The sequence below is a fragment of the Pelodiscus sinensis genome, chromosome 11, assembly GCF_049634645.1.
Source record: "Pelodiscus sinensis isolate JC-2024 chromosome 11, ASM4963464v1, whole genome shotgun sequence".
Taxonomy (NCBI): domain Eukaryota; kingdom Metazoa; phylum Chordata; order Testudines; family Trionychidae; genus Pelodiscus; species Pelodiscus sinensis.
The window spans coordinates 16,240,738-16,267,518 of record NC_134721.1 but is presented as its reverse complement, the minus strand read 5'-3'; the positions used below and the strand labels follow the sequence as shown (position 1 = coordinate 16,267,518).

The 26,781-nt window shown below is 42.7% G+C and overlaps 1 long non-coding RNA gene across 1 annotated transcript in view; it reads left to right on the top strand.

Annotated features, from left to right (window-relative positions):
• Positions 1–25,755, top strand: part of LOC142830919 (uncharacterized) — a 32,745-nt gene extending 6,990 nt beyond the window's left edge. The window contains exons 2-3 of the long non-coding RNA XR_012906463.1: positions 341–443; positions 25,390–25,755. This is a non-coding gene — a long non-coding RNA (uncharacterized LOC142830919). The remainder of the gene's footprint in view (positions 1–340; positions 444–25,389) is intronic.
• Positions 25,756–26,781: the final 1,026 nt, after the last annotated feature.

Genomic DNA, 26,781 nt, shown 5'->3' with positions numbered 1-26,781 from the left:
GTGTCATTTTACAAGCTTTGAGCAATGATGACATCAGGTGCCTCAGGTCCCCAGATAGGAAAATAATTGTTTGATTTAAGAATGTGACAGTGAGCAACCAGCTGGTAAGATACAGCTAAGGACTAATGTCTAATTGAGGCCATATGGTGTCCAGGGTTGCTGTGTATGAATTCATTTAGCCTCTGCGTCAAGTAATTCTCTGTTCCCACCCTGTCATAGTTTTTGGAACAAATATTATTCCCACTGATCTCCAGGTGTTGAGTCTGTGTTCCTTAGTTATACAGTCTTTGTCTAATGATAACTTTGCTTTTCTCTCACTTTCTTTAAACTCTACTTTTAGATTCTGTTTGCTGGATTTTCATGGTTGGAGGTTATCCACAAAATTGTGAGCCAGCGAGAGCATTATAAAAGACATCATAAATTCAGGATCACATGGCATCTAGGTCTGATGTTTCTTCTTTTTATTTTGCCTTTATGAAGTTAATAAGTAGGGCCCTAGCAAATACACAGCCATGCAAAACATGACACGGACTGTGAAATCTGGTCTTATGTGTGTTTTTATCCTATGTTATACAAATTTCACATGGGAGACCAGCTCTCTCAAATTGGGAGTCTTGACCCAAAAGGGAGTTACAAGGGGACAAAGTTATTTTAGGAGGATCACTGTACTGCCATCCTTAAATCTGTCCTGCCTTCAAAGCTGGGCAATTGACGAGCAGTGGTTGTAATGTTGGCCGGTTGCCCAGCTCTGAAAGTGCCCCTTGCCAGAGCAGTGCAGAAGTAAGGATGGTAATACCATACTCATGCCTTTCTTCTCTACTGCTGCTTTTAGATCTGCGTGACCAGACAGTGGCAGCTGCTGTTAAGGGCCCAGTTCTGCAGGCAGCAGCACAGAAATATGGGTGGCAATATCCTGCCATCCTTACTTCTGCACAGCTGCTAGCAGTACCTCTTCCTTCAGAGTTCAATTCCAAGCCAGCAGCCACCATTCTCCAGCTGCACAGCTCTGAAGGCAACACTCCTGCCAGCAGCAAGGGTAGCAATACCCAGGGGTGGCCCGTGAGCCTAGGCGAGCTAGGCAGCTGCCTAGGGCACCGCTGGCCAGGGCGCCCAATGATGACGTTATGGTCATAGACGGCCGTTCAGGCAGGGGCACTGATTGCACCGCCCTGCCTAGAGTGCAAGGTGCTGCATCCGGCCTCTGGCCGCTCCTGGCAATACCACAACCCCCATACAATAACCTTGTGATCCCCACACAACTCCTTTTTGGGTCAGAACCCCTACAATTACCCCCTTAAAGGCCCCTTTGGTGACGGGCCTTTAAGTAAAGTAATTTGTCATGGGATAAGAGAGAAGGTCCTCTCATGGATTGATAACTGGTTAAAAGACAGGAAACAAAGGGGAGGAATAAATGGTAAGCTTTCAGAATGGAGAGAGGTAAATAGTGGGGTTCCCCAAGGGTCTGTCCTGGGACCAAGTCTATTCAGCCTATTTATAAATGATCTGGGGAAAGGGATAAACAGTGAGGTGGCAAAATTTGCAGATGATACTAAACTGCTCAAGATAGTTAAGACCAAAGCAGACTGTGAAGAGCTTCGAAAAGATCTCTCAAAACTAAGTGACTGGGCAACAGAATGGCAAATGAAATGTAATGTTGATAAATGTTAAGTAATGTACATTGGAAAACATAATCCCAACTATACATACAGTATGATAAAAACTAATTTAGTTACAACTACTCAAGAGAGAGAGATTGGAGTAATTACGGATAGTTCTCTAAAAACATCCACTCAGTGTGCAACAGCAGTTAAAAAAGTAAATAGAATGTTAGGAATAATTAAAAAAGGATAGAGAATACATAAGAATGGCCATACTGGGTCAGACCAAAGGTCCATCTAGCCCAGTAGCCTGTTTGCCAACAGTGGCCAGCGCCAGGTGCCCTGGAGGGGGTGGACTGAAAACAATGATCAAGCGATTTGTCTCGTGCCACTCATCTCCAGCCTCTGACAAACAGAGGCCAGGGACTCCATTCCTACCCCCTGGCTAATAGCCTTTTATGGACCTAACCTCCATGAATTTATCTCGCTTCTCTTTAAATTCTGTTATAGTTCTAGCCTTCACAGCCTCCTCTGGAATGGAGTTCCACAGGTTGACTACACGCTGTGTGAAGAAGAACTTTCGTTTATTAGTTTTAAACCTGCTACCCATTAATTTCATTTGGTGTCCTCTAGTCCTTATATTATGGGAACTAATGAATAACTTTCCTTTATTCACCCTCTCCACACCACTCATGATTTTATATACCTCTATCATATCCCCCCTCAATCTCCTCTTTTCCAAACTGAAAAGTCTCAGTTGCTTTAGCCTCTCTTCATAAAGAGAATAAGACCAAAAATATTTTATTGCCTCTATATAAAATCATGGTACACCAACATCTTGAATACTGTGTACAGATGTGGTCGCCTCGTCTCAAAAAAGATCTGTTGGCACTGGAAAAGGTTCAGAAAAGGGCAACAAAAATTATCAGGGGTCTCAGACAGCTCCCATATGAAGAGATTAAAAAGACTTGGATTTTTCAGCTAAGAAAAGAGGTGACTAAGGGGGGATATGATAGAGGTCTATAAAATCATGACTAGTGCAGAAAAAGTGAAAAAGGAAAAGTTATTCACTTGTTCCCATAACCTAAGAACTAGGGGTCACCAAATGAAATTAATAGGTAGCAGGTTTAAAACAAACAAAAGAAAATTTTTCTTCACGCAGCGCACAGTCAACCCTTGGAATTCCTTGTCAGGGGATATTATGAAGATCAGGACTTTAACAAGGTTAAAAAAATGCCAGCTAAATTCATGGAGGTTAGGTCCATCAATGGCTGTTAGCCAGGATGTGTAGGAATGGTGTCCCTAGCCTCTGTTTGTCAGAAGCTAGGAATGAATGACAGGAGAGGAATCATGTGATGATTCTGTTCACTCCTTCTGGGACACCTGGCGTTGGCCACTTTTGGAAGACAGGATACTGAGATAGATGGACCTTTGCTTTGACCCCGAATGGCCATTCTTATAGCTGAAATAATGAAATTTGCCATTTTAAAAAGCCTATAACTGTGAAATTGAGCAAAATAGACTCTGAATTTGGTAGCAAGTATCAGAGAGTTAGCCGTGTTAGTCTGAATCATGTATCTGATGAAGTGGGTCTTTGCCCACAAAAGCTTATGCTCCAATATATCTGTTAGTCTATAAGGTGCCACAGGACTTCTCGTTGAATTTGGTAGGGCCATAATAATAAGTGTGTTTACATTTGTATAATTTTATAATTTTGCACTACATATAGCTGGGTAGCCTAATTCTCTGTTGTGCTTAAGCCCCTTTATGTTTTAGCATAAAAGATCCTTAAACTGGAAGGCAGAGAATCAATTCCAGGGACTGCTGCTGGTGTGAGAAGATTCTTTGGCCTACTAAGAGCTGTCAGAAGAACTTATATCATGCCCCTCCTAGATCCCCATTGTAGGGTGTGTGTTGGAGGAGAAGGACTGTGCCCTTAAGAGATCATAGTTGGACCAAATATAAGTTTGAACTGTTCAGCAGGTATCAGTCCTTCTTAAGTCAAGGGGAACGGTAAGCACTCGGTACATCTGCAAATCAGGCCACTGCATTAAAAGGAAGATTTTCAAAGGCACACATGGAAGTGAAGCACCCAGTTTCCATTGATTTTTACTGGGAACGTAGCACCTAACTCTGCTTCCCACGTTTGAAGATCTCCTGCTGGAGCCAAAATATTTATTTAGGGGTCCGTTGAACGATGTGCCTTAAATATTTGGGACTAAATTTTTAACCTAGGCAAAACGCATTCCAACCTAATTTCTTCTATGTTGAATACTGTCTTCTCTTAGAGTTCCAAGCTTCGTTGATAGTATTGCGTCTAAAACCACAAACTTACAATTATGTAATAGTAGCATGGTTTAAAAGATGCCATCCTTTTAATAGAATACACGAGGGTGGAAATTAACATTTGTCTGACTGTGATACCAAACTTAAGAGCAGGCAAACCACTGTTTTCCTGTCTTAGGAATCTAGTTCATGCACAATTCAGACCATTAGTTACCATGATCATTCAAATCTAATAATTTTTTGAGCCCTCCTATTTCTTGTATTTAAAGGTGTGGCCCAGAACACCATGTTATGTTTACCAAGCAGTGTATTTACTTCTTTGCAGAATTCAAAGTGAGTTAGGAAAAATAGAAGAATTCATGCTGTAGAACAAGGCAGAATAAAGGAATAGAGAATTGTATGTTTCAGTACATGCTGGAAGGGCCTTTCTGACAGGGCACCCTTCTTCTTTGCGTTCTTCTAAGTCATCTTCACCAAAAGACAAACTATCAAAATACTACTAAAGAGAAACTATATTGCCCTAAGAATGTGTACTCCTGTACGAAATGGCAGATATGCTACAATACTGGGACAGGCTATCCCTAATATCTCCTAATAAAAATGTCATCCCAGATTATCTGCCTATTTATATTATACAACTTAATCTTCACAACAGTAAATATGCTAGCTCTTCATCTGGGGTAAATCAGTGTAGCTCTACTAAAGTCTACAGAACTATGCCACTTTATACTAGTTCAGGTTCTGGCCCAATATTTTCTGTATAGCTTTCAGAACAGAAGTATAAACATTTCTAGTGACATGAGACTTCGTGTCAGTTTGTCATCTCCTTAAGGTTTTTATGGTTGAAAAGGTTTTTCTATTGAAATTGCTCTTTTTTTTCCTCCCCAGGCACATGCTCACATACTCTACAAGCACATGCATCAGTAGTACATTGGATATGGTATGGGCTAGATGGAGAAAATCTTTGTTAGAACCTTAATATAATGGGATAAGTAAGGTAGGGAAAGTCAGCAGCATAGCACACATACTGATGTGTCGCTGATCAGTTGCTTCTCACTCTTTTAGGCCTAAATTTAGACCTTAAATGCTTTCAATGCAGAGGTAGATTAAATAAGATCTTGGGCTGGATCCTCAGCTGGTGTAAATTGGCATGACTCCACTAAAGGCAGTGGAAATATGCTTGTTACATTAGTTGAGGCTCTCGCTCCAGCTGCAGATTAAAGAAATCCCCCATATGATGGAGGAGTGCCCAGGCCAAATCTGAACAGCACAGTACTCTAGCTTCAGCTTCAACTGTTGCCAGTCCCGTATGGCATAGGTAAGGACCATACAGTAAAGTGCCTCAACATATATACTCCAGCCAACACAACAACCCTCCTAATGCCCATTCCACTGTACACATATTCCAGTAACCCCTCACTGGCTCCCACTTATCCTAAGAGTCCCTCTCCTCCCCAGCCCATACATCCTAATCACCACAGACCCAACCCGTCAGCCCCACCATCCTCAGACTCCAACATTCCTGCCCCCAATCCCGCACTCCATCCAATGGCCCCACTTGTCTCCAACCTTCCACCCCCAGTTCCTCAGCACTGCCCATTCTCCCAAGCCCCTCTTCTATTAGCATTGATCAGTGCCCCCCAGCTCAGAGTTCTACTCCCATCCCAGTCTAGGACAACTCCTGCCCCTGGCTGCCCAGCAGCTCTGTTCACTCCCATTGACAGGCCCATACTCACACAGCATAGACCAAATTCCAATGAGCAGCACTGCCACCTTGCAGTGTCACTCAACTTTGGCCTAGTCAGAACCCCAACACATACGCCTGGGCCAAATCTGAGTAGTACTGCAATCCCACACATCGCATCACAATAAGAATGAGGAATCCTGTGGCACCTTAAAAGACTAACAGATTTATTTGGGCATAAGCTTTCATGGGTAAAAAATGCATTCTGATGAAATGGTTTTTACCCATGAAAACCTATGTCCAAAATTAATCTGTTTTAGTCTTTAAGGTGCCACAGGACTCCTTGTTGTTTTTGCAGATCCAGATTAACACAGCTACCCCTCTGAGACTTATTAGGTCATAATGCCACTCACTCATAATTGGCCTGGCCACCCTCCATCGTGGCTGGATGTGGGTGAGAGGAAGGTAACATGGCCAAATTTGAATGCGTTGCATTGTTCTCTAGCACATGGGATTGCAGTGCTACAAAAGTTTGGCTTATTGCAACACCACCCTCCCAAATCCAGTGGTCAGGGACCTTTCTGAGATAAGAAAGTAGCTAGTCTGGGCTGCTGGCTCGTGAACATAGTGTCATTCATGACCCCTCTACAGTAGGCTGCAAAAGGTGTGGCTTAGCTGGCTAAGACAATCTATTCCAGGGGTCTCTAACCTTTTTAAGCACGAGATCACTTTTTGAATTTAAGTGCAGTCCAAGATCTACCTCAGATATAAATATCCTTGCTCCGCCTCCTTCCTGCCCCTTCGCTGAAGCTCCACCCCTGCTCGCTCCATCTTCCTCCCTCTTTCATCCTCACTCACTTTCACCAGACTGGGGCAGAGAGTTGGGGTGCAGATTAAGGGATCTGGAGTGTGAGAGGAGCTCAGTTGCTCTTGGGGCAGGCTGTTGGGATGTAGGAATGGGTTCGAGGAGAACGCTCTGTGATGGCATTCGGATGCAGGGATGCTCAAGGTTTGGGGTTCATGACTGGGGTAGGAGTTAGGGATGTGGGCTCCAGCTGGGCACTGCTTACCTTAGGTTGCTTCTGGATGGTGGTGCAGTGGGGCTAAAGCAGGCTCATCCCTGCCCTGGCCCTACTCCCTAAAGTAGCCAGCAAATTCCATCCCAAGTCCTGTTGTGCCCCTCTCTGCTTTGTGGACAAAAGGGGCACCATGACATCAGCACTCCTCCTATCTCTCCCCTGTCCTGCACAGGAAGTAGGAAGGCCCCAAGGTGAAGGGCAGGAAAGGAGCAGCAATGGGGGGAAAGGGCAGCTGAAGTGCTGGCCCTTGATAGTCTCTTTGCTAAGCCAGTCAGGATCACCTGCCAGAGGCTCCTAGATCTACCGGTAGATCCCGATCTACTGCTTGGTGACTACTGATCTATTCAGTGAAACCTGCAAGTCATGTTCCTCATCAATAGACCCTGAGCCATGGAGTGCCACAGCCATGGAGATTCTGCTGGATGTAAACCTCTCATCCTGGAGTTGTGGGGTAGGAGGACAAATGTTGCCTTTCAGAACTCCCCTCCCATACAGCACTTTTTCATTACACACTTACGCACAGCCTCTAGTGTTGACTCCTAGGCCCAGTTAGGGTATGTCTACACTTCCTGCGGATTTTAAAATAAGCTATTCCAGAAGAAATAATCTAACATAGCTTATTTCAAAATAGCATGTCTACACTACAGGGAAGCCTCAAAATTAGTCTGAGGCAGGCTTCCCTAATGTAGACATGCTACCTCGATTTAAAGCCCCAGAAGGCACTGAGGAGTAATTAGTTTGAATGGCTCTCGGGAGGAGCTATTTCGAAATAGCAGCAGTGGAGCGTCCACACTACAACTATTCTGAAATAGCTATTTCAGAACAGGCGTTATTCCTCATAGAATGAGGTTTACAGAAATTGGAATAAACCAACTGTTTTTTTTAAATTTATTTTGAAATAACGGAATTGCTGTGTAGGCGCTCGCATTGTTATTTCAGAATAACGGCCATTATTCTGAAATAATGCTGATGAGTAGATGCACCCTTAAAAAATTGTCTGATTTCCATTCTGGAAAAGTCTAGGGACTTGGCTCCTGCTGGAAAGAAAGTGCAAAAATGTGAATCACCTGGTCCCTGAGCTCTGCTTCTTTCATTTGATGTTATATTTATGTTAGGAGAGAGAGTCTCTCATTATACTGCTTGCTGCTGCTTTTTCAGAAAAGCACAGGTTCTAGCTGCAGTTTCCTATGGAACATATTTACGAATGAAGATCCATCAGGATCCAGCTGTTGTGACAGGAAACCTTTGGGAGGACACATTTCTAGGAGGAAGCTGGCTTGTCATTCTGCATGGATGAGATTGGAAGTTCATTACTGAATTAGAAGATATTAAGCATAACAACATAGCTACATTTCTGGTTTCCAACATCATCCTTCATGGGTCCCCCACCCCCAACAGACCGTAGCCTTTGTGCCAGATACATTTTCTAAAGAACAGCACTGAAGTCAGAGGAAGGCAGGAGGCAAGGAGCAGCAGAGTCAGTGATTAGAAAATGGAACAGGTTCTCATTAGGGTGCAGAGCATGTGCTAATTACTTGAGGAGACATTATGCATGACAGGCATCATTTCATTCTGGATCCCACAGTGACTGTAAACTTGTTCATCTGTGCATTTGCCAGAGGCCTAGAATATTTTGCATTTAAAGTTATCCTAAGCACCATTATTTCCCCCCTTTTTTGAGAAGTCTCTGGAATGGACACCTGATTATGAAGGCTAGTGGATCCATTTTCCCTTCCTGATTGAACTGCTGCTACCACTGGCTTGAGGAATTGGCTGTGGACTACAGAGTTGTAAATCACTAATTCAACTGTGACACCATTCAGCATGAATAAAAGTTAGTTAACTAAAAATGAGGTGGATCCAGTATATATATAATCACTGTGGTATGTACCCAAACTCCCACTAATAAGAATTGCAAAAACAACCCAAAATATGCTATTACAGGTTATACTTCTTCAGTACCTTTGCTGGTTGTCCTACTCATTGAATAAATATGAACACTCTCTTATCCTCCTACCCTTTTGGACATTTGCTCCAGGACAGTGTTTTGGAATGGCATAGGCAAGGCTATCATTGCTGATGTTCATGCCACACCCATTTCACAAATAGAGCACTTCTGTCTCGTGCATTAATTCATTTTTTTAAGGAATATGTATTTATGTGCATAAATATAAATAAAACATTATCCATTTCAAGTTACTATGAGACAGATTAGGAGTTGGCTGGATGTAGCAAAAGTTCTCAGTAGCATTTTTGGGAAAATATGTAATTGTATCAAAACATTTCAGCTACATCTACACTGGCAGTTTCTTGCGCAAGAACTGTTTTGCGGAAGAGTTCTTGCGCAAAAAGTCTTCCACAAGAGCGCATCTACACTGGCATGTGCTTTTGCGCAAGAGATGTGCTTTTGTGCAAGAGCATCCATGGCAGTGTGGACACTCTCTTGCGCAAGAAAGCTCTGATGGCCATTTTAACCATAGGGGCTTCTTATACAAGAAATTCATGTTGCCTGTCTACACTGCCCTTTTGTGGAAGTGCTCTTGCGCAAGAGGGCTTATTCCTCGTGGGGAGAGGAATAACTCTTCCGGGAGAAGCCCTGTTTTACAACACTATACTGTAAATTTACTTGAGGAAGAACCTGCGTGCAGTGTAGACAGCAGGGAAGTTTTTGCACAAGAACAGCTGTTCTTGCACAAGAAGCTGCCAGTGTAGACATAGCCTTCAAGTATACCATGTGAAATGTATGGCTAGGGGGTGTAGGCATGTAGTGCTGTGGGGTTGTTTCTTTTAAACAAGTTTTTGTTTTCCTTTGGGTAACCATCCATCCCATTTTCACTGGGACAGTCACATATTTATGGTCTGTTCCTGGTGTCCTGTATTTGCCCTGCAGCAGGGGGTGAGAAAGAGCCGCCAGTGCTCAGGGCTTCAACCGCTGAAGCCCCAAGAACCGGCGGCTCCTCTCCCCACCCTGCATGCTGTGGGGCTAAACTTAATTCCTGCAGTGAGGCAAGATGGGTGGGGATCCGCCAGCATCATTGCTACAGCTGCTGGAGCCACAAGCACCAGCGGCTCCTCCCCCAACCACTCTGGGGCTGGAGCTGCTTAGTGAATTGTTCCCGTTCCCTTTGTGAATTCCCCAAGGAGTAAAAAACACATAAAAGTGACACGGTTCCTTTACATTGCCACAGTAGTGTAACGGACAGTATGGATTTTAAAATGCTTATGGTGCTTTGGTGATTCAAACTGGTCTAAATTTTTGGACTGTAAAAATTTCCTATCCAAGTGTGCTCCCTGAACTATTTGCTACTGACCTTTCCGGCGATGTTGGGTAGCCAATATAAGTTGTGAGTTTGATTCCCTGGCCCTCATTTGCCCTGTAGTTGCCTATGATGTAACAGTGAGCATATGGCTAATAATTAGAAATAAAGGTTCAAACCTAGCTATATTACTATTAGGAAAGGAGCTTTGGGATTTCCTCCAGTGCTCCTCACTCCCATTTGCCATCCATTGTGTTGTAGTTTAAATAAATCACTGAGAAAATTGAAATCAGCGTGACTCTATTGCGTCCTTTTGACAAATATGCAGAATTTTAAAATATTGTGCACAATATTTTCAATTTTTTGGTGCATAATTTTTAATTTTTTGCACAGGATTCTTTCAGAAGTAATATGTCTAGTATACATCCAGTATGTGTTTAGAAAGGAATTATTCCTTCACGGGCAGACCTAAATTTTGTAGTCGGAATTAAATATATATATAAAATATGTTATTTTGCAGTGAAACATATGTCACACTGAACCATTTATTGCCTGTAGCTTATTAACTAAAATGGATAGAGGATATGAAACTTAATTAGATCAACTTTGATAAATTGCATAAATGTCTAAGCTGGTTCCAAAAGATCTGCTAGCATTATGTGCCGCCATGTATGCTTACTCAGTAACTAAACCAATGTGGTATAAAAAGTCCCCACCCTCAGATCAAATCCCTAATGACCTTGATCTTTTTCTGTATCCATCTTGTGTGTCTCTTGTCCTAGACTTAGACTGTAAGCTCTTTGGAACAGGGACTGTCTTTTTGTTCTGTGTTTGTACAGCACCTACCACAGAGTGGTGGTTTATGCCTAGGGTTCCTACGCACTTTGGTAATTCAAATAATAATGATGGTTGCATTTCTGTTACCTACATCAGTATTTTAAGTTACTGCTTTTTATTTTTTAAGGAATGCTCCTTACAATCTTTGTAGGGAAGAGAAAAATTTCACTGACTTTATTAGCTCTCCAAGAGGGACAACTTTTGCTATGGCTGCTTGGAGTTTGGCTTGATCAGGATATTCAGAGTTTTACTAACCTAATTTTGCTGATATTCTGTGGTTCTGTGGCCTTGCTACAAGGCAGTCCCCCCACATGGACAAAGACAAATAAAAGTGACTCCTGCAGTCCTGTCTCATGGATGAACGGCAGCAGTGCTAACCAACCGAAGAAGAACTGTTCTACAGATTATCTTCTCTGATATTTGTGAAGGAAAAATGCCACAGACTATCCTAAGATCATCTCATCATTAATTATTTTGGCTGCCACCCTGTAGTCCATATCAACACCAAAATTAGAGTGGTTTGAGGATCACTGTGTGTATGTGTGTGTGTGCTTTAATAAGTGTATCATATTGTGACTAGATGCACTGTTGAAATTCAGCTGCCGGAACTATGGAGGTGGGAAACCTTTATTTAGCCTGATCTTCCATCATGAAACCTCCTCCAGATTTCCAGTACAACCCCTGTCACAGCAGATGTCAGGCTGCTGACTAATGGGGCCAGTTCAGTCGATCCCAATGACTTCTTGTTGCTATGTAGTTGCAGGTGTCACATGACCTGCTCTTGCATTATCACGTTTTTTTCTGAATTAGAGATACTGAAAAAGCCCCAGTAGAATGCAGAATTAAAATTTTGCTAATGTATAGATTTTTTCCTTATTGGTGTAAAAAATGCATGCTGTTACATATGCAAGACTTTATGGCTAAGTAATAGAGATTTCACAATCTCCATGGCTATTTGCTCCTTTGAAATAATTGAAACACATACTTGGTTGCATGTTTTCAATGCAAAGCCATATTCTCAACCAGATTTGATCCATGCTTCACTCAGAACATTATTGCACTTTATTGGATGTTTTTAAAATACAGAAATAGGCTCATTACTTGGTTTGTAATGAAATTTGAAGACAACAACAACAGCAAATACCATGATTTTGGTATTTTGAATTAATATTTGCATTTTCATCAGAATAATTTGTACCTCGTCTCAGAAGCACCTTGAATAAATCCTTTTATTCTTCATGTAGCAACTTCTACAAGTACGACATTCCATAACCCCAGAGGTTACCACACCTATTACAAAATCACGCACGACTGTCTATGCAGAAAAATTTTTACATTTCACTCACACTATTCAAAACCTCACAATTTGGGAAGGAAACTCTCTGGAAGAAGCTTGTGTTTCTATTGGGTATTTTAACAAGAAAAGTATCAGAGGAAAATTTCATGAAAGCAACCATACACCCTGCTATATTACACATGGAAATGCTGGACTAGTTCCTAAATTATACCGCTAAGATATTAAACTTACCCTTTTTTTTTTTGTACATAACCTCACAAATGTTAAACCCAAGGTGATGGTAAAGATCTTTTCCAGCTGTTTATTGCTGACTAGTCTAATTACTGTCTAATTAAAATGAATAATGTTATATCAATTGCATGAATGAAAATCAGATGCTGCCTTTTGTCCTATTAAGATAGGGTAAGAGGCAGTATGAAAGGTCTTTAAACTGAGTTTCTGCCATTCCCCAGGTTTGTAGATGGTGAAAGAAGCATGTACCTTCCAACAGGACAAGAATCTTGTTTTTGACAAGAAAGAAGATACACATACCCCACCAGCCAAACAGTCTAAAAGGGAAATGGTGGGGGTAACAGCCCTCTCGCCAAGCCAAAGCTTTTCCATCTAGCCTGTTTCAGGTTGCAGCACTGACATATCCTACCAGCCTGAGAGTCAAGATCTCCATCCCCTCTGCTGCCAAACTGGGGCCAAACTTATATATGGTAGAACAGCACCTTGTTTGGCCAATCAGACCTCTTTCACCAGGGTCAGCATATGCATGTGCAATACTCCCCAAGCCCAGAAATAGTCCTGGTGAGTCTGAGACTGAAACTGTACTCACAAAGCAAGAAGTAGATGGGCCCCTCTATGCACCAGCCCTGAAGCAGAACAAAGTTCATTCCCTTGGGGTGAGCTTAGCAGCAGTTCTATCATCTGATCTCTCAGTGGAGGCCTAGGAAACATCCTGAAGCAAGCCAGGAGGCTTGAGAGGCATCTTAGCTTTGTGTGGTTTGCACTGTTGTACACAGATTTCCTCTGAACAGCTCATCTTGCACTTAGTGCCCTCCTGTACACGGGGAGCATTCATGAGATACACCCACATCCAGCTTCTCTGGCCCCCATCCAGGACTCCCCCCTCTGACCTCAGATACTACAGCAAGTCAGAACTGAGCCTGATCATAAGACCACGATTCTGGCAGTTGCATTTGCAGCACCCAATCCACAAATTTGCAGCAGGATAACGTCGAGAATACTGAAAATTGGTCGGCAAGTTTCAACTATTGCATAGCGCTTTCTGATCACATCATAGCACAACCACCCCTGGTACCAAAAGAGATGGCAGCAAACACATGTGATCACAGCAACATATTCACAATCTAATTTCTGACCTTTCATTCTGGATTCACCAGCAGCTAGTCACACAACTCTTGTTTGTTTTAGTGCGACATTTATACCACAATTATTATAATCCACTCATGACAAAAACCTTGACTCATGTCACCAACATTCCCCAAAATCAGATCTATTCTGAGCAGAATTATTTCTGCATTTGCTGATTAGCTAACTTTTAAAATACTATCAATTCTTACCATCAGCCACATAATGAGAGAGAAGGAAACAGCCATGGCTGGTTAGTGCTATAAGCTGTTGGCATCCTATTTCAGAGTAGCTTTTCCCTGATCCTGCCAGGTGCTGAGTACTCATGATTGGCAGTGGCTTCAGGCCCTTGGAGCGTGAAAGAAGAAAAGAGAAACAAGGAGAAAAACTGTATTGTGAGTACAGGGATGGACAGTAGCAACACTCACAACATTGAGTTGTTTGGTATTAATTGTAGGTACGTCTTATGAGGAGATAATCTTTCTTTACTGCCTCAGAGGCTGCTGTGACATTGTTGGATGTGATAATGATAAGGGATATGTATATGCAGTAGGGATATTGACCATCATGTTTTAGTATCCCTGCTCCTAGGACCCCTGTCTTTAGCCTAAACACCAATCACTCTGAATGTGAGAGAGTCTTATAGAGGAAGGTTAGCAGGTGACGTTTAATGAGAGGAAGTGACTCAGTGGCTTGGGGTGGAGGGAAAGAGTTCCCAGCCATCAGGGCAGGATGAATGAGAGAGCAAACTCTTCACCCCAACAGCAGGGAGTAGGAAGGAGAGGAAGTGAAAATTAGGGAAGAGGAGTCAACTGGCAGAGGATGATGTAACTATAAGGTTAGAGAAGTGGGCAAAGTAATTTATATGCTTATTCTGAGATGAAACATAAAAGACATGCTCTTATGACAATCTCTCTCTTGGCAGGAGGAGGGGTTTTAGCACTGATGTCTTGGCCAGATTCCAATATGGATAATTATATTATATCCCTCTTCATGACTCCCAATGTTTCAATTAGATATGGGATTTTTCATTTCCCATTGCCCGGTACTGTCAATCAGCTGTCTTGTTTCATCCTATATTTAGGGGTTTTTTATGTTGGTAAAGTGTTCTGGGATTTTTTAGGAGGAAAGATACAATGTAAGTTTAAGATCATTATCCTTTCAGTGACATTACAATTAACACAGAGATAACATAATCCCTTCAGTTCTGAAAGCTGGGCACGGCCCACGGTTTATTTTTTTCCCCATTATTGTTCAAATACATTTTTGCATGCCACCAAAAGTTGAAACAACTGCTCTAAAGTGATTACAATGCTGTAATTGTTACTGCTTTTGAACAGCTGCTGTTGATTCACTGATGTTGAGTATTTGGAAAGAGAGAAAGAAAAACATATAATAAGTAACTATTAGTTTAACTGAAAATACAGATTCTTTAAGGAAACTACATTTCCCATCATGCTTCATAAAACTGGATTTTTCTTTTTATCAGCTTGCAATGGTTCACCAGTTAAATGTTTGATTATAGTTGGTAATGACCTAAGTAATACAGCCACACAAGTGCCGCTCACCAACCCCTCAGACTGCCTTTGCAAAAGAATTAGAAACAATGAAAGTGAAAATCACGGGGCTAAAATTAAAAAAAATAATCATGAGACTAAGGGCTTAACAGCCATGTGCTTTGCAGATGGGCAGAATGACAAATGCCCCTAAAGCAAATATACTGTACAAAGCAATGATTGCACTTAGAAGCCAGAAGAACAATGAGAAAGATTTCTGCAGTACAGCAAGATTAACCACAAGCTCTATATTGGTCTGTATGGAAAGGCCTGTGTGAAATTATACCCAAAGCTGAAAGAAAATATGACTGATGTAATTAGCTACACAAATCTCACTCATCAAGATGTCTGAACATTTTTACCTGAGTTTTTATTTAATTAAAAATGGAGTTTTCTTTAAAAATCAAAACCGAAAAAGCAATTTTTCTTCAAATGTTTCAATTTTTCAATAAAACGATGGAAATAGAAAATGCTTTTTCAGTCTGAGTATTCCCCCCCCTTTTTTTTCCTTTTCACTACTGAATGGGGGGGGGGGGGAGGACAGCAAAAGTACAAAAGGAACAAAAACTGAAAACTGCTTAATTTACTAATTTAAAAATAACAGATGAATTGGGAAATTAATTTTTTTTTCTTGAAAATTTAAGTCCCAAAATGCTTTAAAAAATTATTTTCTATGAAACACCAGCAAAATGTGAAGCTCACCAAGCCACTGGGCAGTTGGCCAGCGAGCCAGAGGTTAAAACACACTTCAAAAAAATCTTAAAGCCAGTCTGATTCCATCCTGTCATCACAATACCTAATCATCATCAGAACAGCCACAGTGACAAAGGCAGAATTACCACCCTTAATCTAATGTCATATTTTACATTTCAACTAAACATTATTTCTCTTAGCTTCATTTGAGTTTTTCACCTGGAGATTATTTAACTAAACTCGTTAATTCAGCAAGAGTTGTATAAAACCATGCTAAGGGTGAGAGACATTGTGGGTGAGGTAATATCTTTTATGGCACAAACTTCTGTTGGTTAGAGAGACAAGCTTTAGATCTCCATAAAGCTGATCCAATAAAAGATTATGTCTTTCCCACAGTTGCCTCCCTCATATCCTGGGACCAACATGGGTACTACAGCAACACTGCAAAGGCTATGAGTGTGACAGAAGACAGTCTTTGCACTTCCCTAATGCCTTCTGCCCAAGGATCTCAGAATACCTCAACATGAGGGTGCGGGGTTAAACCTTCCAACCCAGGCCTTCTGGCTCCTGGTCCTGGTCCTTCATCACAAGACCATCTTTTTTCTGCACAAGAACATTCAAAATGAAAGATGAAATGTATCTCATGTCTTTAAACACTTAGCAAAACAGGCATGTTCCACTTACACCAGTGACGCTCAAAGTCAGTAGGGTAACTTCTTAACAGCTCAGATCAGAACATAATCCACTAAGGTTTTTACCACTACTAATTCCAACCTCCCAAAACATGGATTCAGGCATGTAATAAATAGGAAACTTACATACTTCAAAAAACTGGGAGATCATTTGACCATATGCAGTCTTTGGTGATTTTTCTGGGGGTGAGGGGAGGAGATAATTCCCTGGCAAAGCTTCTTGCATTCTTCCTGTGACTGCAGAGCCATTGGTGTTATCTTTGAATACTCATGGCGATCGGGGGAGGGGGAGATGATTGGAAAAAGGCAAACATAGTGCCCGTCTTTAAAAAAGGGAAGAAAGACAATCTGAAGAACTACAGACCAGTCAATCTTACCTCAGTGCCTGGAAAAAAACATGGAGGGAATCCTCAAGGAATCCAGTTTGAAGTGCTTGGAAGAGAAGAGAGTGATGAGGAATAGTCAACATGGATTCACCAAAGGCAAGTCATACCTGACCAACCTCATTGCCTTTTATGACAAGGTAACTGGCACCGTGGACATGGGGAATGCAGTGGATGTGGTACACCTTGACTTTAGCAACGCTTTTGATACGGTCTTCCATAGTATTTTTACAAGCAAGTTAAGGAAGTATGGGATGGATAAATGGACTGTAAAATGGATAGAAAGCTGGCTAGATTATTGGGCTCAATGGCTAGTGATCAACGGCTCAATGTCTGGCTAGCAATTGTATCAAGCGGAGTGCCCCAGAGGTCGGTACCATAGCCTGCGCGTCCGCACACAAAACATTCTGTCCCCACCCACCTCCTCTGGAGAACTGCAAAGCACCCACTCATGTGGCTGCTCCAGCAGGTGGGGCCAGCTGAGGTAGCATGGTGAGGGAGCTGCTGGGGCAGTGACCTACTGCGGCTGCATAGCGGCTGGGGGAGGCCTGCTCCAAGGGGCCTGATTTAGTGGCTGGGGCTGAAAACGGGACTTGCCTCATGGTCGAGGGAGGCAGGGTCTGCTCCGGTGGCTGGGAACGGGACATGCTGTATGGCGAGGCAGGGGTTTCTCGGAAACGTGTGTGTGTGTTTGTATTAATACATTGGGTGGCATGATGGCACACATCCAAACGGGTGCACATGACCTCAATATTGGTGCAAAAGCCAAAACTCACTCCACTCATGGCTGGAAAATCTTAGAGGAAACACTGGTGGGTACTGGGGCCGGTTTTGTTCAACATCTTTATTAATGATTTAGATGAGAGAATGAATTGCACCCTGAGCAAGTTTGCAGATGACACTAAGATGTCTAGATTAGGGGGAGAGGTAGATGTACTGGAGGGAAGGGCTAGGGTCCAGAGTGACCTAGACAAATTGGAGGATTGGGCCAAAAGAAATCTGATGAGGTTCCACAAGGATAAGTGCAGAGTTCTGTACTTGAGGTGGAAGAATCCCAAGCACTGCTACAGGCTGGGGACCGAATGACTGAGCAGCAATTTGGCATAAAAAACCTGGGGATTACAGTGGATGAGAAGCTGGATATGAGTCAACAGTGTGCCCTTGTAGCCAAGAAGGCTAACGGCATATTAGGTTGAATTAGGGGGAGCATTGCCAGCAGAACTAGAGAAGTGATTATTCTCCTTTATTCGGCACTGACGAGGCCCCATCTGGAGCACATCTCTTGCACAAAAGCACATGCCAGTGAGGACGCGCTCTTGTGGAAGACTTTTTGTGCAAGAACTCTTCTGCAAAACAGTTCTTGCCTAAGAAGCTTCCAGTGTAGACATAGCCTTTGAGTCTATGATTCTTATTCTAAGGCAAAAACATTCTTAAGAGACCTGATCCAACTCTACTTACAGCAACTGGGAGCCCTCCTATGGATTTAAATGGGACTAAAAAAGATATCTTAGCCTTAGAAACAGTTCAGAAATGGGCAACAAAAATGATTAGGGGTTTGGAATAGGTGTCATATGAAGAAAGATTAAAAAGACTTGGACTTTTCAGCTTGGAGAAGAGGCAACTAAGTGGGGATATGATAGAGGTCTATAAAATCATGACTAGTGTGGAAAAAGTGAATAAGAAAAAGTTATTTACTTGTTCTCAGAACCTAAGAATTAAGGGGGCCACCAGATGAAATTCATAGGTAGCAGGTTTAAAACAAACATAAGGAAGTTTTTCTTCACATACCGCAGTATCAACATGTGGAACATTGCCAGAGGATGTTGTGAAGATCAGGACTATAACAGGGTTCAAAAAAGAACCAGATATATTAATGGAGGTGAGGTCCATCAATGACTATTAGCCAGGATGGGTAGGAATGTTATCTCTAGCTTCTGTTTGTCAGATGCTGGGAATGGATGACAGGAGAGGGATCACTTTATGCTTACCTGTTTCTGTTCACTCCCTCTGCAGCATCTGGCATTGGCCACAGTCAGAAGACAGGATATTGGGCTAGATGGACCTTTGGTCTGACCCAGTATGGATGTTCTTATGTTTCTTATGACTGTCTGCCTCTGGGAACAGTATGCTTATGGGGCTAATGTTTCTCCGATGTCCTGAAGCTCATATCACTAAGGCCTGGTCTTAACAATTAGTTCAGCTTAGATATGTTTCTCAGGGCTGTCAAAAATTTAGCACCCTGAGTGCTGCAGTGAGATCAATATAGCACCAGTTATAGATACAGCTACTTTGACAGAATTCTTCCATGGGCCTAGCTACTGCTTCTGGGAGAGATCAAATAACTACATCAACGGGAACCTCCTCCTCCTCCTCCTTCCCCCGCCCCTTCTGTCCATACAGGAAGCATCTGTATGCCAGTACCACAGCAGTACAGCCCCATAGCTGTGCTGCTGTAGCACAGACATGGCATAACACTTTTGTTAATCAACTGACTTTTTCATTTACTAATTAATAATGGCCCTTTCGTGAACCAACTAATGAGGAAGAAAAAGTGCTTATTGAGCATGATTTTGATTGCTCTAAACAGACTTGTCAGTCATAGGGAAGCAGAGAGGGTAGATTTTCATTATCATTCTCTCTCTTGCTTGACCCACTTGATTTTCTTTTCTCCCTCTTGCCAACTGAATCAAATCCTGTAACTAACCTTTACGGGTTTCTGAGTCTTTATTGTGTTCCTATTAACCTTCTGTTTCTCTGGATAATTCTGCAGCCAAGAGTAGGTGTGACTCCCACGTTATAAGTCTAGCTGTGCTGTTGACTCATGTGCTGTGCTCACAAAGCCAGATCCCTTTCATGGGAATGATTGTGCAATGTAGCAAGGTCTCCCAGAACATATGCTCTTACTAGAATTCTGAGACTTGAATTTGTTCCCTCTGTTAATGGAGATTGAAGACAGAGAGCATGATGGGAGGTGCATACCCGTGAACAACCCTTTGTCATGTCCTGCCCGGAAAGGGAGAACTGTAGGGAGCTGGTTGTGCTCTCTGATCTTGAGTCATAGGGGCCCCAAGAGTAAGCTCAAGTTGCAAAAGTGTTAAAGTAGATAACCCCAGTGGCTGGTTGTCCTAGCTCTGGCGCTTTCTCTGTTCCTCTCCCTTTCTCCCCCCAACCCCCAGGCCAAACTGTGCAGGAGGAATTTGCTACTGGCCAATTAATGTCCACTTTGTGTCACATAAATGGTACAAAGGGGACTTAACAGACTTGAGAACCTAACCTTTCATATTCAAGAGCTCTTAACTATATCTGTCGTACACCTTGGATGTGTGTGTGGGGGGGAGGGGGCGTAAGGAAAGTAAAGTTTCATAGTTCCTGCCTTAGAGCTATTACTATCCAATCTGTAAACTTAGTTTATTTTATTAAAGCCCTCCCCTTATTTGTTATGTTTCCGACAAAATTTCAGCTATAAAGTCCCTTATATTATAAATTCAGAATTCCACACTGCAGGCTTAAACCCTCCCTCAAAAAACAGTAAAGAGACACATTTTTAAGTTGTGACTTTTCAGTGATACTGCACCCGTGTATTGAGGAAAGCAAGCTGAAATATTCATCTGAGGTTCACTGAAATGCTCCCTATGGCACTTTCCCAAAAGGAGATAAAACCAGGCAGCTGCTGATATAAAAACCAACTGTTTGAACTGCAATGCACTTACACATGCTAATAGCATAAAGCTACTGACTTCTGCAAACGTGATGCAGGAAATGACTAAACATTTAGTGCTTGTTATTTAGCAGTATTCCTGGAGACACGTAGGTGTTGTGGACAGCATGGTATGTACATTAAAGTGCAATTTAGGTCAATGATTCTTTGAAAGGATCATTCTTCTCACCAGTGGCAGACATTGTTCAAAGATGAACTGTTTGGAAGAAAAAAAACCAAGGAGTCCTCTGGCACCTTAGAGACTAACAGATTTATTAAGGCATAAGCTTTTGTGGGTATAACCCACTTCATCAGGTGAATTGGAGTGGAAGTAACTGAGGTTGGAGTATATATAAGGAAGAAGTTCTTTGTATTAATGAGTATCAGAGGGGTAGCCGTGTTAGTCTGAATCTGCAAAAGCGACGAGGAGTCCTGTGGCACCTTATAGACTAACTGAAGTGTAGGAGCATAAGCTTTCGTGGGCAAAGACCCACTTCATCAGATGCATCTGACGAAGTGGGTCTTTGCCCATGAAAGCTTATGCTCCTACACTTCAGTTAGTCTATAAGGTGCCACAGGACTCCTCGTCGCTTTTGTATTAATGAGGCAAATCAAATCCGGGTGGAAATGGCTCATTCACAGCATTTAATGTGGATAGCTGAGAAAAATTACTGACAGCACAAAATAAAACAAATGAGAGAGAGGGTGAGACTCACCACATCTCAACAGGTACAAAAAAGTACATCCCAGCTGTTAAAAAATAAAGAGGAGAAAAACTTAATACTTTAGGATATTAAGGAAATCTACCAACCTAAGCAGGACACGGAAGGATATACATTTACATGCAAATACTCATATTTATTTATGGGCTTCCTGTGACTCTGACTCTGTTATAAAGGAACTGCCAAACTAAAATGAAAAGCCAGCCCAGAAATGAGTGCCAAATTCAGGCTGATCAGAAGGCACTAAGCACAATAGCTAGATTAAACTGACCTTTTTTGGAATTCTGCTTCCTCCTCTCTGCGAATTCTCAGTGGCTCATTACTGAGATCCAAGATTGCACCCACCTTGTGCATTGATACCATTGGTGCTACTGGTACCATTCATCCTATAGGTTGCATAACAGGATAATTCTTGAACCCTCTTTGGTGGATATAGAGAGCCCTTGTCACAGAGGAACAACATATTTGCGTTGGAAAAGTCTAACAAAAATTGGAAAAGAATTCCTCCTTCCCCATCCCTCATGCTACTGTCCAGGGGGAAGGAAGTCTGTTCTGGGGATCTATATACCACAGGGAACAGCTCCTTGCCTAACAAGGTTCAATAACATGGGAGAGAGGCATACAATGGGATTAGTGCATCTATCACTGTGTTGATCCATCAGTCAGTTCCTCTCCTTAAGAACTGCCCCAGCATGCAGCACAGATGCTCAAGCTGTAAGATGGAGAGAGAATTTGGGTCCAACCCAGAGTGGGTGTATAAAACAGGGGTGGCCAAACTTATCAACTCTCTGAACCACATATAACAGTTTTCAGATGTTCAAGAGCCAGAGCACAATTTTGGGGGACTTAGGGCTTCAGCCCTACTGGAGGTGTCTGCCAGGGCTCAGAGCTTCAGCCCTGCTTCTGCTACAACCCTGAACCCCAACTGGTGCCCCCTGCTGGATAGAATACCAGAGACCCTTTCCCCCTCCCTGAGCTCCCACATTCTCTGATAGGTGTGGAATGTAGGGAAGGAATTGGAGGGGGGAGGGAGCTCTGCAAGCTGCACTTTAACTGTTAAAGAGCCGCATGTGGCTTGAGGCACAGTTTGGGCCACCCTGTGCAGACTGTCACCCACTTACCGAAGTGTCCCTGTTTTCCCTTTCAGGGCAAGCGAAGCTGTAATAAATGCTGAAGAAAGTTACTCAGTATCCTTTTAAAATCACTTATTTTGTACAATGAGAGAATAAATTTATTACCAAACACCACCCTTCCCAAAGCAGCAAACGTGGTGTCTCACAGTAATTGTCATATTCATGGTATTTCACAGAACTTGTAGATAAGGAGACAAACTCAGAGAATGCTGTGACAATGTGGTCACACATGATGGCCATGCCATGCCTGCCAGAGCTTTCACACAAGTTCGGACATTAAAACTAGTTTTTACTCAGAGACGGGAAGCTGGCCACAACACTGAGATTTCGCCTACTTTTGTTTGTTTGCAGAGCTTCATGGGTTTGATAGTTGCCATCTAGATAAGAAGGGTGGTCAGAAAGGACATCAGGTGACTTGTCTTTTCCAAAGGACAGCACCTATAACAGTTTAATGCCCTAAAAATGAGCGGTCCTGTGACATGTTAGAGAATAATAATACAAAAAACCCTAAAGGCTGAGGAGCTTTCATGGGCAAAAAGCTCATGGTTGTATATATTTGTTAGTTTTTAAGGTGCCCCAGGGCTACTTGTTTTTAAAGTTACAGACCAACACGGCTACTAGGTGCCAATGTTAAATGCATGTTGTTTATGTAAACGTGTAACTACTGAAAATTTCAGCAGCTACATGTTTACACATAGACCACTCCCTGGGAGCTGGTGTGCAGGGATCTGGCTTTTAAGTTGGCTCCCTGAAAATGCCAGCTCCTGTGGAGCTGCCTCTCCCCTCTCCTTCCCCATGCTGCTGCCTCTGTTATAGAGTGTGCACCAGCTCCCACCCGCTCCCCCCACCCTCCCGGGTTGCTGCCTCTGACATAGAGGCAGCAGCACGAGGCAGGGAGGCCCTTCATGTAACTGTGAAGGTTAACCAATAAATCGAAGCAGAGGGAGCAGCACAGGTATCAGAGGCAGCAGTGCAGGGGGACAGGCAGCTCCCCATGTGCACTGGCTCCTCCCTCCTCCCCCCATGCTGCTGCCTCCGATACATGCAACTGAGAAGGTTAATGGGTGGGCTCAGGCTCATGGGTTAACTGTGTACACATGCACACTATCACATCACTAATGGTGACCCCTCTGAGTTTAATGCCCTGCATTTGAATCTGTAACCTTCAGACCCAAAGGGAATGCTGCTACCAGCTGAGTCATCTCCACATTTAATAGGTCAGACTTTTGTTGAAACAGGAGATAGATAACAACTGAAGTTAAAGGTCTAAATAATTTTTAAAGGCCTATTGCTCTTCCTTAATCACACATGGTGTGTCTAAACTACGCCCCTCTGCCAACAGAGGGGTGTAGATTAGACACATCGCAATTGCAAATGAAGTGGGGATTTAAATATCCCACACTTCATTTGAATAAAAATGGCCACCGCTTTTTGCCACCACGGTACTTCGCAGGCAAAAAGCAGCAGTCTAGCTGGTGATCGGTTGACAAGGAAAGCCTTTTCCGACCAATCCCTTATGCCTCATGCAATAAGGTTTACAGGATTAGTCAGAAAAGGCTTTCATTGTCAACCGATCCCTGTCTAGACTGCTGCTTTTGGCCGGCAAAGTGCCGCGTCCGCAAAAAGCGGCAGCCATTTTTATTCAAATAAAGCACGGGATATTTAAATCCCCGCTTCATTTGCAATAGCGATGTGCCTAATCTACATCCCTCTGTCGGCAGAGGGATTTAATTTAGAGACACACACATGTACACACACACACCCTTTATGCCATTAACTGCTGCAAGTCTGCACCAACCACAATTTTAAGCAAATACATTTTCAAATGAGTGGAAAGCACAGATGAACCTGGTTTGTACAGCCTCTCTGGAGGTGTATATCACATGGGCTGTACCTACCATGTTCAGGCAGTCAGAGACTGTCCAATCCACAACAGCAGTTTTGTGCTTCTGTACCAGCCACATTTTTAAACACAGCATTTCTTCCAATCAACAGAATATTAAGATGCATCTAGTGTGAATTTCTCTGGAGAATCCACAGAAGGCTGAAAATCAGAACTAAAATGCAGGCACCCTTAGTAAATTTTACTTGGGGCCAATTTTTGTATTCATGTTTGATATTTTGATTTTCCTGGTTTTCAATGACTAGGGACACTGCCGGGAAATTGTCATTTTTATTTCTTAAGAAATACAGGCAGAAGTGCAGTCAGAGAAGAGAGCTCTTGCATCGTGGCTGATTCCAGAGAAGAGAGAGAGGGCAGGGCCATTATTAATCACAATGAAGTTACTTCTCGCTGCAGTTCCCTGACCCAGTTTCTCCATGGCATCAAGAGAAATGTTCAGCCGTTTGTTTTATAGCCATCTGGACATTTCCTGGTTTACTGTTCATTTTCTCACCCTTCTGTGTCTTACACCCATCACTCCATGTACTCTCCTTTGAGCAGCTATTGCTCAGAGCACTAATTCCTTGTCTAGCTCAACAAGAGACAAAGATTTCTGTCCAGCATCTAGGGCCCTAATTACACAAGACACATTCATAACCAGGGTCCTCTTTTCACACCTTTCTTTTCGGTCAAGATAAATTACCCTTAGTATGTGAACAGGGTTACACAAAACTAATTCTCCCTTAAACAAGAGATGAAATCATACATATTTTCTTCTACTGTTTGGCCAATAAAATATTTTGCATGACTTTAACCACCAACTGCTCAAAGTTAACAATAATGCTCAAGTCCTTCTTTTGTAATATTGTATTGAGGACTCTGGGTGTATGATTGTGAATGGTAAAATTTCCACGTGGGTGTGGATCTCACCCTGCATTCACGATGCCCTAAACATATTGCTAAGCAACACTGTCCAACATGCATCCCACATCCTCCAGCTCCTGTTTGGTTTGGTTCATGGACCTTTGCTTTCATCTCAAAAGCCTAACAACATGGGTGGGATTTCTTTATAATGGGTGGCAATATGGCTTAAAGCCAAGCTGATAACACTGAGTGTTAGGAACTGGCAGAAAGGGCAACAGCTGGTATGATGCAAAAGTATGTATTTATCGGAAGACTCTGGCTTGTAATTCATTGGAGAAATCCAGTCTGATTCATGTTTTTCCACCCTTACCAGATGACATCAAGGACAACAGTACACCAGCTTCCTTCCCAAACGTGGACTGAACCCAAGTGACATGTGCCAATTCCCTTCCCATGGTTTGAATGGAAAGGACAGTTAGATGTGAGATCATCTTCATGAGGCCAATGATGCAGGGTGTGCACAGTTTCCCCTTCAAGAAATAAAATATACAAGTGATCTGTAGGAAAAGAGAAAATGTCTCATGCTTGTATTGGTTTATTATATGCATTTTTATTGTTCAGTATACTTCAATTCAAATAACTATCTAAAAGGAAGACTGAAGGTGGAAGGCTGGAATGCCTGTGGTGCAAGCCCCCCTTGTAGTCCAGTTCCTGAATGGGTCAAGGCCCATCTACTGACTTCTTTAGTTAAAAACAAAACCCCAACACCCACACCCCCACAGCCTTTCTTGGATAACACCTCCATTAACTGCTCTGGTCAGTAAAACTAGCTATTGACCTAGATCATCACAACCCAAGCTTCAACTCATGCAAAACTCCCTCTTTTGCTTCTTGGACTAAAAAAAACCCCAAACAAACAAACAAAATTAGAGGGGTGTTGCCTATATACACCGATAGCACCACCAGCACTGGAAGCAATGCCCATCCAACCAGCCTTATTGGAGTGTGGGCTAATCACACACACACATACCATCAGATGTAGGAGGAATGCCCACCTCACCAGCTGCAAAAGTTACCTCTGCCTCTCACAGCTGGTGAAGTCCAGCAAAGAATCCTCACAAATAACTGAAATCCTCAGTGTTTTCTTCAAAGATAGGAATCCCATCACCCACTGTAGAGAAAGCAGCTTGGCATTCTTGAAGGAGCCAATGACCTCAGCAATAGGTGCCCAGTATCCAGTGTCTGAGAATTTGGTGGTATCAAGACTCTTCCATCCAGCCTCTTGGATCCAGTAATCACATTTCACATGAGAGCACTGCACAAAGAGAGCTCCTTGCAGTTGGGTAGGGAACCTACCTTTATGTTTACAGGGTTTTATCCGGCTAGGAAGCTACATCCTGTCCTGTTGGATAACAACCTAGTCACTATGGGCGCGTCTACATTATATGGAAGATCAACACTGCTGCAGTCCATCTTGTGGGGTTAGATTTCGCTAAATGGATCTCAGAAGGTGCTCCAATAGCACTGGTACTTCTGTTCCTCATGAGGAGTAAGGGAAACTGATGGGAGATTTTGCTCCCATCAGCTTCCCACTGTGTGGACGGTGCAGAAACATGATGTAAGATACATCGACTCCAGCTATATAATTTACGAAGCTGGAGTTGTGCATCTTACTTTGACCTTCCGATGTAGCATAGAGCATGCCTGTTAGCCATGGTGCCACCAGCCCCAGTTTAGATGGTTGCAACTCACTTTAACTAAAGCT